The sequence below is a fragment of the Pinus tabuliformis genome, chromosome 5_1 (genome assembly GCF_031772625.1).
Source record: "Pinus tabuliformis cultivar Carrire ecotype Pingquan chromosome 5_1, CPIR1, whole genome shotgun sequence".
In the NCBI taxonomy this organism is placed as follows: domain Eukaryota; kingdom Viridiplantae; phylum Streptophyta; class Pinopsida; order Pinales; family Pinaceae; genus Pinus; species Pinus tabuliformis.
The window spans coordinates 975,103,771-975,119,585 of record NC_142305.1 but is presented as its reverse complement, the minus strand read 5'-3'; positions in this window follow the sequence as shown (position 1 = coordinate 975,119,585).

Below are 15,815 nucleotides of genomic sequence, written 5' to 3'. Positions count from 1 at the left end.
TATATGTGGTTCACCCAATTTGGGCTACGTCCACGAAAAAACAACCAATCCTTCCTTTTATATTATCTAGCAAAATCAAGAGATACAACCTACAACAAATACATTGTAATTTTTTCTTCATTCTCACACTAGCTCCTCTCTCTTTCTCACTCAGAATAATAATCCAAAACCACAATACAATTCCATCATATAAACCGAGAGTTTCCTTTTAGGAAAAAAACCTTAAATTAATATTACTTCTATTATCAAATAATACACCTAATGATCGGCCCAGATTGACTACGAAATTACAATATTTTACAAGGAAATTTTTCATTTGTTTTTAGCTTCGGGGGCATTGCCCCTAAACCCCCTGTTAGAAAATTGGAAAGGTAGAAATATTTTCTTATACTTGATCATTACTTGTGAGATTCTTGTGTTCTTTTTAATTTTCTTATGTTCTTCTTTTATCTTAGTCCATCACGTAATTACCAAAACAATAACACGAATATCAAGGACACCAGACGTAGGCAGATAGCCATGGAAAAACCCCAATCTTGGGGAAAACCCAGTCAATAACTCTTCCTTCAATAGTTTTTCCTGACGTAATCCAAGACTCTTGACTTAGACATAGAATTCCTCCACAGCAAGTCATCCCTTTATTTTTTCTATAGATGGCCAATTTCCAGTATAATCTTTGACCTAGATGCAGCAGTAGCAGCAACAACACTTCGATGCAATAGTAGTTTCGACCTAGAAACTTCAATCTTAATGCAATAGCTTCGACCTTGAAGCACTTAGCTCTTTGACCTTGACTCAACTCTTCTACCTTGATGTCGTACTTCGATCTTGATGTTGTACTTCAATCTTGATGTCATAACAAAACTTCTTAATGCCATAACAAAACTTATTGATGTTGTAATAGAACTTCTTGATGACATAACCAAGAAAATCACACATTTAAGAAAAAGAGATAACCCAAAACTTTTGATCCTTCAATTCTCCTTCTTCCACTGCAATTTCGCACTTTTTCATGGTGTATTCTAGGTGAACTTGTGTGTGTGATTCTCCTCCAAATGAATCAAACTGCTTCAATATATAGGATTCTGGTAAGGTTGAATTACCTTTCTTGAGGCCAACTTGATATTCTTGAGGTCGACTTGGTGTGGAGGTGACATAATTCATTTTTGACTCAAAAAGAATTATTTTTACATTATTCAAAAGACCAAGAAGGGTCTCTTTAAATGTACAATGACTTTATTGACTTATAGTAAATCCTAGAAGTCCTTAATGGGTACTTTGACCTAAAAAATGATAACCCAAGCATGAAACCCGTTCTTTAATAAGTCAAAATAATAATAATAAAATTACTTTTTCATTCTTTTTCACAAGTACATTTTATTATGGCTCAATTACAATTATGAAGATTGAACCTAGTTACATTTTTCAACACTCCCTCTTAACTAGGGAGGTATTCATCATATACAAGTACAAGGAAGATATCCAACTATGTGAACTATGAAGAATTTAGGCACCGCAATGCCATGGACTAGATTCCTAACCAGGGTAGTCTATCCAAGGTCCTCCAACAATTTAGGCACTTGCAGTGCCACGGACTAGATTCCTGACCAAGGCAATCTATCTGAGTGAGACTAAGATGGACCAAAGCTTGCAGCTTCTCTAGGTACCATCAGGCTTACTTTTTAACCATCAACCCATGGATCTAGGTGTGTATCTAAGGTCAAAGCTCTATGACCAATGTCTCCCTCCCTACTTCGGGATCTATACATCAACACGAAGTGTCGACCAAATTTCCTCCCGGTCAATGTGTCTTACACACAAAGTCTCAAAACTCTCGATTATTCCAATCAGTAACAAATCCTCCTCAATTAATCATCTCAGTAACAAATCTCTCTCATGTAACCAGCATGTTATCAAACCTCTGAGATATTTACATGTACAAACATAACCCCAATCAGTAAAAAACTTTCAAATGTACATAAGTAAATACAAACCTCTGGGGTCTTCCTTATAGTTGATGTTTCTTCTCAATTTATCATAGTAGGACTTTGAAATGAATATTGACAGAATATTCCTTAATCATACATCTTCCTTTCATACTTCACATGTAGTAACATATTCTACAAACAAATCTTGCTTTTCTTATCTCAGCGGCTCCTCAAAATGCATTATCCAATATTCTTTGTTCAAGGTATTCATTATGACTATAATATGCCCTCCTTCCTCACTTGGAACTTGTTTCCACGAAGATAATAGTGATGTGTCATTCTCTCACTCATGGCCTTCACTAAGACTTACGTATGTTAGTCCTGGTCTAGTGCATGACACATGAAATAGAGAACATATCCATCGCTCCCTCTTAAACAGGGAGGATCTAATCATTCCTATACAAGGAACATACCCAAGCTCCCTCCTAAACTAGGGAGATCAACTTATTTTTTATGACATCAGAGAATATTTCATGGCTTCCATCCTTCTCATCAGAGTTATCATGACCAACGTCATCCATATAGATTTCTTCATCATGCTTATCAAATGAACATCTTCATCATCTTGAATATTATGTACCTGCACAACTTAGATAGAAAGTATAACCAAATCTATAGAATCATGAAGTTAACCATAACAAAATCATATAATAATGGAATCATTCGACATTAGACATCAAAGACCTAAACTTAGTTAGTTTCACCAACAACAAGAAACACATACTTTTCAACTTTACTCATATGCTAGGGTTTTGTCATAAACCCTAGATTTCATCATCAAAGCTTCGAGTACCTTAATTAATATAAGAACCTTCATCACATCTAAGGCTTCAATATTTCTTCCATAGTTATGATACACCTTACTACAAAATATTGCAAACCCTAGATGCAATTCAAAGAAATATAGTTCTACAATGTATCTAACAACTTTAGAACTCATATGTTGGACTTCCACTAGGATTTAGTGCAATATCCTATATTTCATATATGAGCCAATAAGCTTCAACAATCAAGACCAATCATAGCTCAAATCCAGTTTTCAAAAATCTTTCACAAATCTCAGACTACCACATTGTCATCATATATTAGAGAAATGAATGTCTACTAAGGTTTAGTTACAAAACCCTAGAATTCAAAAATACCGTCATCCTAGAGAATCAAACTTTGACTATGGCTTAGTTCCAAACCATAGGACTCATGACCATCAATAATTATGTCAACTCATATATCTATGATTCCATCATCATTCACAAGCATATCATAACATGTGTTAGTCAAACCCAATGACACAAATATCAATATATTAAATTTTAGCAAACTTGATCAAACTAGGGTTTCAATCAGGAAAACACATATATACCTAGGATTTCTTTTCTAGGACACTATTTGAAATAAGGGTATTTATTATGAACTCTACCAAACCCTAAAGATACATGGTTTCAATACATAACACAACAAACCCTAAGAACTAAAACTTCAAAGGTTTGAGATTTCAGTCATCACCATTCAACCCTAACAAGTTAGGGTTTTCATAACCATACCAAAACCCCAAACATGACATTATCAAAGAATCAATAATTTTCTCTAGAATTCAAAAATAACCCTAAGTAGGCTAGGGTTTCACACATTATCATTGATGTACCCTTAAGTTAGGGTTTTTCACAGAGAACCTTTCTAGGGTTCCACAAGAGTAATCAAAGATATGAAGAGGGTAGGTTTATCTAATGATGAATCACCCAATCAAGAATCTTTATTCAAGAGAGCTAGACACAAAATGTTAGTAATAGCTTATCAAGAATCATGAATAGAGAAAAAAACTTATAGTTTAAGACATACCTTTGTTTCTTAACAAACCTTGTAATTCCAATGCTTTGTATTGTAAAGACTTCTTCCACATTCCTTGAGTATTCAACAAGATTTCCTAAACAAGGAAAATATGAATAGAAATGTGATTAGTATTTAATGTAAACCAAACTTAGATAAGTAAGGGAACCAAATATAAAATATAATACTAGGAGTAAGATACTTATCTTTGGAAAGTGGTGAGGGCTCCCTTTTAATCCAAACTTGAGGGATACGTAAGGGACAGATTCCCTAACAAATACGTCTTTGACTTTAGATCATTTCATCTTGTTCTTCTTCGGTGAAAATTCTTTGGCAAAGTTTGCTTGATCCCTATTCCTTCTTTTATTTCCTAGATTTCCAAGACAACCCCTTTTACAGTGACCCGTCTTGTGACAACTACAACATTGACCCTTTGGACTTATTTAATGTTCCTTTCTTCTTGTGATGAGTGGAATAATCATTAGATATTTTATCTTCTTCACTCTCCTTGTTGATTACTAAAGATATTCTAACTCCTTTTTTATTGCATGCATTCCATCCATAATTAGGCTCATAGCCAAAATCTTTGTTTCTCTAAACTTTGCTTTCTTTGCTTCACTTAATTCATTTATAGGCTTCTTTACTTTTCCTTTGACTAGATTCAAAAACCTATTATTTTCAAGCATTAGATCTATCACCTATAATTTCATTATCCTTCTAATTTTTTCTCTCCCTTTATGTTGTTAGACATTGTCCTTGATGGTAGTAAAATTATTTCCTTGTAAGGTCTCCTTATATGATCCCTTGCTCAACTTGTTGAGATTCCTTAGTCTTCTTTCAATAGATCTTCAACCTTCCTTTTCTTTCTTCTTCACCTTAGCTTTGATACCATGTTAGAAAATCAGAAAGGCACAAATATTTTCTTATACTAGGTAATTACTTGTGAGATTCATGTGTTCTTATTAATTTTCTTATGTTCTTCTTTTATATTAGTTCATCAAGCAATTACTAAAACAATAGCATGAAGATCAAGGACACCAGATGTAGGCGTACAGCCAGGGAAAAACCCCAATCTTGGGGAAAACCTAGTCAACAACTCTTCCTTCAATAGTTTTTCTTCTAATAATCCAAGACTCTTGACGTAGACACAGACTTCCTCCATACCAAGTCAACCCTTTCCTTTTTCATCAGACAATCACTTTCCAATACAATCTTTGACTTAGATACAATAGCAGCAACAACAACACTTTGATGCAGTAGTATCTTTGACCTACCAACTTCGATCTTAATGCATCAGCTTAGACCTTGAAGAACTTAGCTCCTCAACCATGAAGCAACACTTCTACCTTGATGTTGTACTTCAACCTTGATGTCATACTTTGACCTTCATGCCATAACAGAACTTCTTGATGTTGTAACAAAACTTCTTGATGATGTAACCTAGAAAATCATGTGTTTGATAAAGAGAGATAAACCAAAACGTTTGATCTTGCAATTCTCCTTCTTCGATTGGAATTTCGCACTTTTTCATGGATTCTTCTAGGAGATAGAACTTTTGTATGTGATTATCTGCCAAATGAATTGAATTTCTTCAATATATAGGCTTCTGGTGAGGTCGAATTACCTTTCTTGAGGGTGAATTGATCTTCTTGAGGCTGACTTCATGTGGAGGTGACATAATTAATTTTTGACTCAAAAATAAATATTTTTACATTATTCAAAAGCCCAAGAAGGGTCTCTTTAAATGTACAATGACTTTATTGACTTAGAATAAATCCTAGAAGTCCTCAATGGGTAATTTGACCTAAAACATGATGACCCAATCATGAAGCCCATGGTTTAATAAGTCATAATAATAATAATAATAAAAGTTATTTTTCATTATTTTTCTTAAGTTCATTTTATTATGACTCAAATACAATTATGAATACTGAACCTAGTTACTTTTTTCAACACCCCCGACAAGGGATGTTATAGACATTTTTGTGCCTTACAGCATTGAGCATGAAATGTCCATAATCTAAGGGATCCAAAGTCCTTAAACATGTTGTTCCTACCCCTAGAGGAACAAGGCTAACAAACCACAGCAATTCACAGAAGTTCTCCACCAGAAACTGCTCAAAAACAAGTCAATTCAGGATCATTTCAGTGGCTACACTAGTTGTTTGCGCTGAATGTCAAAGCCAACACTGGCTACCTGCGTTGAATGTCAAATGGAACACTGGCTACCTGCGCTGAACGAGAGTGGACATGTGGCAGGCTCATTTCTCAAGGTGTCAAAACCCAGGAAGCTTCCAAAATGACACTTGCCTCAGGGAATTCGACTGGTGATGAGTAAGAGGTTCCAAATCTCCAAGTGGAAGCAAGAACCTCCAAGTGGACTCAAGAACTGACAAAGGGAGAGGACACTAGTCAGATCTCAAGCTGACTCATCCTCTCTCCAAACATCTATATATGGATCTCTCCTCCATGAGATCTAGAGGCTGGAATTTTGTTATTGCAAAGAATTGTTGTTGGTTTGAGACTGGAATCATTGGGTGCTTAATGCTTTGAAGGGGTGAAGATAGGAATTCCATTTGCTGGGAAGGAGATGCTGGATTGGAGCCCTATGGGTTGTATCTCTTCCTGAACCTTGTTATTCATCAATAAAGCTATCTTGGTTTCTCCTATATGCTGATGTATTTTTGATGTATGAATGCATTAGTATGTTTAGTTTATTTCTAATCCTAAACTAGTTATGAATGTGAATATCTGTCTTTGTGTAGTGTTCTTCTCTTGTAGCAAGTAGTTGTTCTCTTGTCGCAAGTAGCTGTTCTCTTGTGATCTTACAGGAACCCGTTGAAGCTGGGCGAGTGAGAAGGCAAGTAGCTGTGAACTCCCAAAGAGAAGAGAGACCGGATTGAGGGACAAACGGAAGACACCGATAAGTCTATTGATCTCTCTTCTTTCACATTTCATAAAGGAAGAAACCAGAATAGTTGTCTCTGTTTGTTGCTAAGGCACTGTCACACCTTAGGTGGATAGGATCGTCCTGCATAGGCATTTTTCCCCACAACAAATTGGCGACTCCACTGGGGAGATTTGTTTAGTCATTTTATTTGTATTTCTATCATTGTTTGTTTCATAGACTTGACAGCAACAATCGAACTGCATCTTTCCCGGATGCAAAGTAGACAGTTGCTGCTTTGATCCAATTGCTGGACTTGTCTATGATCTGAACAATGGACTCACAAATGATTTGATGATCCTTTGTGATAGATCTTAGAACCCCCTCAAAACATCCCTTTGATTACACCTTGCTTGTTGCTTTTATTTGGCCTAAAACAGTGAATTAAATAGCAATTTGTGACCCAGAACCTGTGGGAAATGAGAGTTTCTCCTTCAGCGCAGACCCAGTGAAGGGATTTTGCATTTCAACGCAGGTCCCGTGAAGGTTACCTACGCTGAATGTCAAAACCCCTGTGTTGAGGTTGCGCTGAACCAGTTTGTCCTTGTGCAGCTGGGGTTCTCTGCTCTGTTTTGCCTTGTTTTGATCTCTGATTTTTGCAGTCTGTAACCAGCATAGGTACCAGTCTAATAACTCCTTTTCTCTGCTTAGATTCCGCCTCCTTTTGTACAAAAAGACTGTGAGTGTTTTTATGTGTTTGTGGCGTCATTTACAGTTTTCCTTTGCATGAGTGAAATAGTCATCCTGTAGCCCTTGATTCAGATTTGTTGATTATGATCTTAAAAGAGAGTTCATTGGCTGTTTGCAGATTGATTATACATTTACTCTTGCTTATTGGTCTGAGTTTGTCTCTTTTAAGTGTCGAAACAAGTATTCATTTCGAAAATCGTTAAGTGTTGTAATCTCTTCTATCTTCTCTGATTTCGAAAAAGTAAACTTGTTTGTATTTGTCATTTAAAAGCAAATTCAAAGTTGTACAAAAAGATTTCTTTGTAGGCATCAATACTAAGAAAGTGGAAAACAAACACCTGCATTGTGCATTTGCATTTGATAGTTTTCATGTTGGATTTAGGAAAAAGTGCATTAGAGTGTGTTGATTGCTCTTTGAGAAAAGATGGTGTCTTTCTTTTCCCTTAGTAGCTAGGATTTTCAAAGTTGAAAAGATATAAAGCTTGCTTATCATCTTTAAACTGCATTTAGGAATTGTATCATACATCTCGTAGTGAATCTTGAAAGGCAAACTTCTAAAAATATCAACCTAAAATAAATTGAATGAACTTAACAACGCTTTGCAACATAACGTACAACATAGAGGTCTAGGCTAGAGACGTGTTCCGGCGTCGTTAAGCCTGGTGACTGTCGATCTCGTGGATGGTGGGTGATTCCTCCTAAGGGACGATAGCGCCAGTATGGATTGTGCTCCCACGTACCGTCGCGTATATATTGGGAGACCCATATAGGCATAAAACCTTTATCCTTAGGAAGCCGTGTCGGCCGCCCTACTGATCGCAATGCACTGAACACAGCATTCAGGAAGATCGACCGCCCGTACCCTAAAAAGTATTCTGCGGTTTTGCGAAAAGTTTGGCACACCCTCTGCCTAGAACTCCAGAGCAGTTCCTTTTGGCCTTTTTCAGACTCTATAACGGAAAAAGTCCATCCGAGCATTTGTCACTTTGGGCTCGTTAAAACATCGAAGGAGACTAGAGTCATATTTAGCTTTTTCTCGACTCTTTAAAACTGAAAAAGCAAGTTGTGTCTAAGCGTCGTTAAAAATTTATTTTAAACGGAACAATCACCCTTTAATTCCTGCGTTGATCTTTAGGTTGAAAAAATGGAGCACACCAACCAAGGAATTCCCCTGGGTGGAAATCCTAGTCCCTTCTCCTCTTGGGGAGATGTTGGTGCGCCCCACATGGCCACATTGTCTCTTCCAGGACTGACAATTGGCCTGCCAGTCTGGCTCTTTTCAACCAATGTCGTTCAGAACACCACCATTCCTGAACAGTCGAGTCAACAGTTAGACCAGACCAGAGTTGCCAACCAGCCTTCTACTTCGTCTAACTCTTCCTCTCCTCCTTCCTCCTCGCTTGATGGAACTGGTAAAACAAAAAGCCAAGTTCCTAAGGAGAAGAAGGAAAAGAAGAAGAAAGAGAAGAATAAGAAGGAGCCAAAGGCGACTGGAGGCAAACAAGTGTCATCTGACAAAAATCCACACACAGCACTGACCAGGCCTAAATTGCCATGTGTCATATGCAAGGGAGACCACTTCCACAGAGATTGTCCCTGCATCCCTCGGATACTAAGGGATTGGTCTCCCCGTTTGCACAATTCGGTAGCATCAACCTCTGATAGCCATGTTGACTGCTCACCGTCGACTAGTGAAAGTGAAGTCCCAGGACAGAGAGGGAAAGCTAGATTTCCCTGCAAACTGTGTGAAGGCGACCATGCCATCCACCGTTTTCCCTTCTTAGACGAGGCTAAAAGAGTTCTGGAAGATCGCCAGATTTTACGAGCGCAACTTCCTCCTGGATATCAAAAACTCCTGCCAAGTCCTTCACTAGTTGAGAACCCGGCTGGCCCGCCCAGGTGGTCAGCCGAAGCACCTATCATTGAAGATGAACCGTCTGGATCCATGCCTGACGAAAGTCAAAAGGTTGAGGCGACAGTTGACTCGGTTTTGCCTTCAGAGGCTCTATCTTCGAATGATACCATCACAGAGGAGAATAAAGACGACACCGTCCAAATTCTCTTCATCAACACTGACTCTGATGAACAAGGGGGCAATGCCCCCATTCCTTTATCGCAGGAAGGAATCTCGTCAGAGCAATATCCGGCCGTTTATTCGGTCCCACCACCAAGCAACCTGGTTGTGTCCTTTGATTGGAACCAACTAGGCAGACCCCGGTTGCCAGCAAGCATACCATTCAGAATTATCGTTCAAATATACATAATGGTGATGGCTGGCACTATCATTGATGAGGGGGCATCTGTGAGTATCCTTTCATCTATTGCTTGGAAAGCGCTTGGATCGCCAACGCTTTTACCTGAAATGAGAAATCTATCAGGTTTTGATAAAGGAACCAGTCGACCTTTAGGGATCCTCCCCAATGTGCCCATAACATTGAAAGGGAAGACCATTCAAATGAACGTGATGGTCATTCAAGGACCCTTGGATTATAACCTACTCCTTGGACGAGACTATATATATTGCATGGGAGCTATAGTCTCCTCACTCTTTAGAGTAATGTGTTTTCCGCATGAAGGAAGAATGGTCAAGCTCGTAGACCAACTTTCGTTTCCCGGATCACGCATCGCAAATAGTCATGTACCATCCCTAAATGGTCTATTCACGCAAGAAGTTTCTCAACCCACGGTCCGTCCTCCTGATGAGCGCGAGTAATCCGGGAGGATATGACTGGAACCTAGGGGGCATGCGTCCTGGTCTGCTTCGGCAGGAAAACTTTGGGTATAAGGTAGGTTTCCGCAGGAGAATATGACTAGTCCGTACCCCGTCCGTGGTTGGAAGAGGGGTTGTTCTAGAATAAGATTCTTTTGTCAAAGATATGTGAGAGGGCGGGACCCGTCACTCACCTTTGTCTATTTCGGTAGACATTGCCGAAGAAGAGTTTTGTTTGAAAGATTAACGAGACAGTCTTTGGGTAACCTGAAAGAGGTAAGCCTCTCTCGTTAAAACAAATGTTTTGACGGAAAAGAAGTAGAGGTAACCTTGAAATCGTACTTTATACCTGGGGGCATGCAAACCTTTTGGAGTGCAAGCAAAGAACGGTTATTTATCTGTTTTTTGGATTAGCCGTTTCCTAACTTGCATAAAGAAAGGATGCGGGGCATAGCTTTGTGAGATGAAGCTCCATAAAAAATAGAATCTCAATGAGACACTCTTATCATATGACTGGGTTTTCGAGCAGTTTTAGCACACAATTCATGCTCGTTAAAAAATAAACGCAAGATCCGAGCAGTTTTAGCACATAGTTCATGCTCGTTAAAAAATAAACATAAGATCGAGCAAATGTTTCCACCCGCGTTTAAGCTCGTTAAAAAATGAACTATCCCGGTAAATAACCACTGTGAATGTAATATCATCAGCCATTAAAGCCTTGGTCGTGTTTGCACCGTCACCTCCACTTTTCCATTGGCCGATCGTTCGCCTCCATATAATTGTTTACCCATTTTGAGGAACAGCTGCGAAGAGTGATTTCACCTAGCCATCCTTGTGACACTGCCGTGATTGGAAAATTCCAACCTGTACCTGGAATCAGCTGCTAACCCTGTTTATCACTCGTTCCTCAAAAGACGAGTCTTCTTTAAGCTCTTTTCAACTGACTCGTAAAATATGAAAATATTGCCGAGTCCTTGGCCTTCCAGCTCGTTAAAGGGATAGGAAGAGCTATCCCTCCTCTAGATTTTAATCTTTTTGGACCTGAGGGATTATTGCACAAAAAGATCGAGCGCTTGTTTTATTCGGCTCGTTAAAACTATCGAAAACTCCTCCCTTCTGTATTGTTTTATACTTTTTCGGACTTAAGGGATTAGATGACGAAAAGGGACTTTTGGAGTTAACTTTATGTACCTTTTCAGACTCTCTAAAAATGAAAAGGATCGAGTTATCCTTGTCGTTAGACTCGTTAAAATCATTAAATAGCGACAAACTTGTCTTTAGACGAGAACGAGTTTCACTATCGCTAGGTTCGTTAAAACATAGCGATGGGCTTGCCCGAAGGGTAGGTTATAGAACAAGCTGTGTTATCCTTCTCAAGCTTGACAAAAATAAAGAGGTACTGGTCAGCAATGACTGGGGAAAAATTGGGAGAAACTAAAGAAAACTTTGATGGTAGCAAGTCGCTCTTAAACATGACACTTTTCCTCCGTACCACAATCGGGTTGGGTTGTTTCATTCACCGGTCACATCCATGGTCTCGCCATACCATCCATATTTGGGGTAATGCTACCGATCCATCATATCAGTGTTGCCACATGTTCAAGAGAATTCGTTCAGAAAAAGTCAACCATGTCCCATCCACTACCATACATTATCCTTCATCCTTTCATGACCGCCACCCTGAATCATATGTCAGAGATCGTTTTCACCTCCATTAAAATCATTAGCTCCGTTCCGTGTCACTGATGTGGGATTCATTAAGGCCCTCCTGTGACGGATCGCTTCTTGTCGACATCAGCTCATTATCCAAGAAGTTGATCTAGGAACAACCCCTTCAGTACTTTGAAGCTTGCATGCCTCAATGGCAAGTTTCTCACTTCCGGCAACAGGTATACATCAATGACCTTCGACCGAAAGATTTTGCGTGGTGTTCGACGCCAAGTCCTTTATTCACGCCACGTGAATTGTACTGCAGTACCTTGAGGGTCATTATCATTATCGGTGATTCCTCTCGCGCTTGTTAACGGTTTACATCATTGACCGGTAATCAAGCGATGTCTTTCCATGTTCGACTTCAGAACATTTCTCACATCGATCGACTTGTACTTAGAGTGAAGATCGAACGAGTTTGAAGACCCCGGATCTAGTTTCATCCATCCGGGCTGTGATATATATTCAGGAAAGATAAAGACATTGACATGTACATCATTGCAGCAGATAATCATCCTACTCAAAGGATGATAATTTCATCAAAATTATCAGTCTACCATCAGACGATTGTCTGTTCTATGTACAGAAAAATGAATTTATAAAGCTAAGCATGGGAATGCCCACCTCAGCTAGATCATGAAAGCATAATGAAAAATAATGTATTGTATTGTATCTTATTACAGGTCTCCTCTCAGCATTGGATGAACTTCGGATCCCCCTGATAAAGCATTTCACCCGATAAACAGCCTCATACTTTAGGGGGCAACTGTTATAGACATTTTTGTGCCTTACAGCATTGAGCATGAAATGTCCATAATCTAAGGGATCCAAAGTCCCTAAACATGTTGTTCCTACCCCTAGAGGAACAAGGCTAACAAACCACAGCAATTCACAGAAGTTCTCCACCAGAAACTGCTCAAAAACAAGTCAATTCAGGATCATTTCAGTGGCTACACTAGCTGTTTGCGCTGAATGTCAAAGCCAACACTGGCTACCTGCGTTGAATGTCAAATGGAACACTGGCTACCTGTGCTAAATGAGAGTGGACATGTGGCAGGCTCATTTCTCAAGGTGTCAAAACCCAGGAAGCTTCCAAAATGACACTTGCCTCAGGGAATTCGACTGGTGATGAGTAAGAGGTTCCAAATCTCCAAGTGGAAGCAAGAACCTCCAAGTGGACTCAAGAACTAACAGAGGGAGAGGACACTAGTCAGATCTCAAGCTGACTCATCCTCTCTCCAAACATCTATATATGGATCTCTCCTCCATGAGATCTAGAGGCTGGAATTTTATTATTGCAAAGAATTGCTGTTGGTTTGAGACTGGAATCATTGGGTGCTTAATGCTTTGAAAGGGGTGAAGATAGGAATTCCATTTGCTGGGAAGGAGATGCTGGATTGGAGCCCTCTAGGTTGTATCTCTTCCTGAACCTTGTTATTCATCAATAAAGCTATCTTGGTTTCTCCTATATGCTGATGTATTTTTGATGTATGAATGCATTAGTATGTTTAGTTTATTTCTAATCCTAAACTAGTTATGAATGCGAATATCTGTCTTTGTGTAGTGTTCTTCTCTTGTCGCAAGTAGATGTTCTCTTGTCGCAAGTAGTTGTTCTCTTGTGATCTTACAGGAACCCGTTGAAGCTGGGCGAGTGAGAAGGCAAGTAGCTGTGAACTCCCAAAGAGAAGAGAGACCGGATCAAGGGACAAACGGAAGACACCGGTAAGTCTATTGATCTCTCTTCTTTCACATTTCATAAAGGAAGAAACCAGAATAGCTGTCTCTGTTTGTTGCTAAGGCACTGTCACACCTTAGGTGGATAGGATCATCCTGCATAGGCATTTTTCCCCACAACAAGGGAGAGCTCATAAAACTCTTCGTCACCCCCCCCCAACCCCCCGTGGACACCCTTGATGGATATCATATGGCCAGTGTTGTCGCCCCGTTAGGAAAAAAGGTCCAAGAAGGCCAAAACAAAAAACCTTTGAACAATAAAGAAGATAATCAGGTTCCACACCCAATAATCTCCCACTTTGAGACTAATTATATAAAATGTATCATTACTTCACTTGTTGGACAATGACTCAAATTGGACCTAGTTTTTTTTCATCTTCATCATCATTCTTGAAGGCCAATTGAAACTAATTAGAAGCTCAATTTCTCCCTAGTTACAACCTTTGTCAACATATCTATAGGATTCTGGCTAGTGTGTATCTTTTCCAGCTTCAATTGTCCATCTTCCAACACTGGCCGTACAAAATGGTACTTGAGGTGTATATGTTTAGTCTTGGAATGAAATGTTGAGTTATTTGCAAGATGAATGGCACTCTATATGTCACTATATAACCTGTCCATCTCCTACTTATTTCCTAATTCATCCATAAACCTTTGTAACCAAATCATTTCTTTACTAGTCTCCATAGAAGCAACATACTCTACTTCTGTTGTTGAAAGTGCAACAACATTTTGCAATTTTGAAACCCAAATGATAGTTGTTTCACCTACAGTAAACACATACCATGTGGTTCTCCTCATGTTACTTTATCACATGCCATATTGCATCAACATAACCTTATAGAACAATGTTTGAACATCCAAAACATAATGCTTGATTTATGGTTCCTCTCAAATACCTAAGAATCCACTTCAGTACCATCCAATGCTATTTTCCTGGATTGTTCATATACCTGCATACAACTCCCAAAGCATGTGAAATATCAAGCCTTTTGCATACCATTGCATACATTAATCTTCCAACTGTTGATGCATATGGAACTTTACACATATAATCCATGTCTTCCTGGGTCTTAGGACACATCTCCTTACTTAGTTTGAAATGGATAGCCAAAGGTGTACTAAATTTTTTTGCATTCTGCATATTAATTCTTTCCAACACCTTTTCTATGTACTCTCTCTGAGACAATGTTAATTTGTGATTTTTCTTGTCTCTAATTATTCTCATACCAAGGATTTGTTTTTCAGCACCCAAATCCTTCATTGCAAATGAATTTGCCAATTTTACTTTGAGCACATTTATTTCCTGCATATTATACCCTGCAAGAAGCATTTCATCTACATACAATAGAAATATAATATATTTTTCATCATTTTTTCTTTTAATATAAACACAATGGTCATAGTGACATTTAGTATAACCTTGTTCAAGCATAAACCTGTCAGATTTTAGATACCGCTACCTTGGATCCTATTTTAAGCCATACAATCTCTTCTTCAATTTGCACACTAATTTATCCTTCCCTTTTACATCATACCATTGTGGTTGTTGCATATATATTTCTACTTCTAAATCCCCATGGAGAAAGGTTGTCTTTACATCTAACTTCTCAAGATGAAAATCTTTTGTTGCCACTAGACTTAAAATAGTTTTAATTGAAGTCATTTTAACAACTAGGGGAAAATTTTCATCAAAGCCTATACCTTTCTTTTGTGCAAACCCCTTCACCAGAAATCTAGCCTTATACCTATGTTTAGCTCCATATTCTTCCTTCAACCTATAAACCCATTTATTCTGCAATATTGTTTTACCAGTAGACAACTTGACTAAGTCCCAAGTCTAGTTATGCATCAAGGATTCTATATCTTCTTTGATTGCTTGGTCACACTTCTTCATGGTTTCTACCTGCATTGCTTCTTAATATCTTTTTAGTTCACCAAAATCGTTCAACAGTACATCATATAATGAAGGAGAGATTGCTTAGGAGGTCTACTTATCTTGGTAGATATTCCGACGCCAATTTTAGGTGTCTGAGGTGCCTGTTTTTGTTGTGTTTGTTGTTGTAGTTGTTGATCATTATGATTTTTAGGCACATTTCCTTTTCATGTGATCTCATCAAACACTTTGTATTCTTTTTTTTTCCTTTTCCTATTTGTTTTCCTGCATCTGATCCTTATACAATACATTTTCATTTAATATGGCATCTTTGCT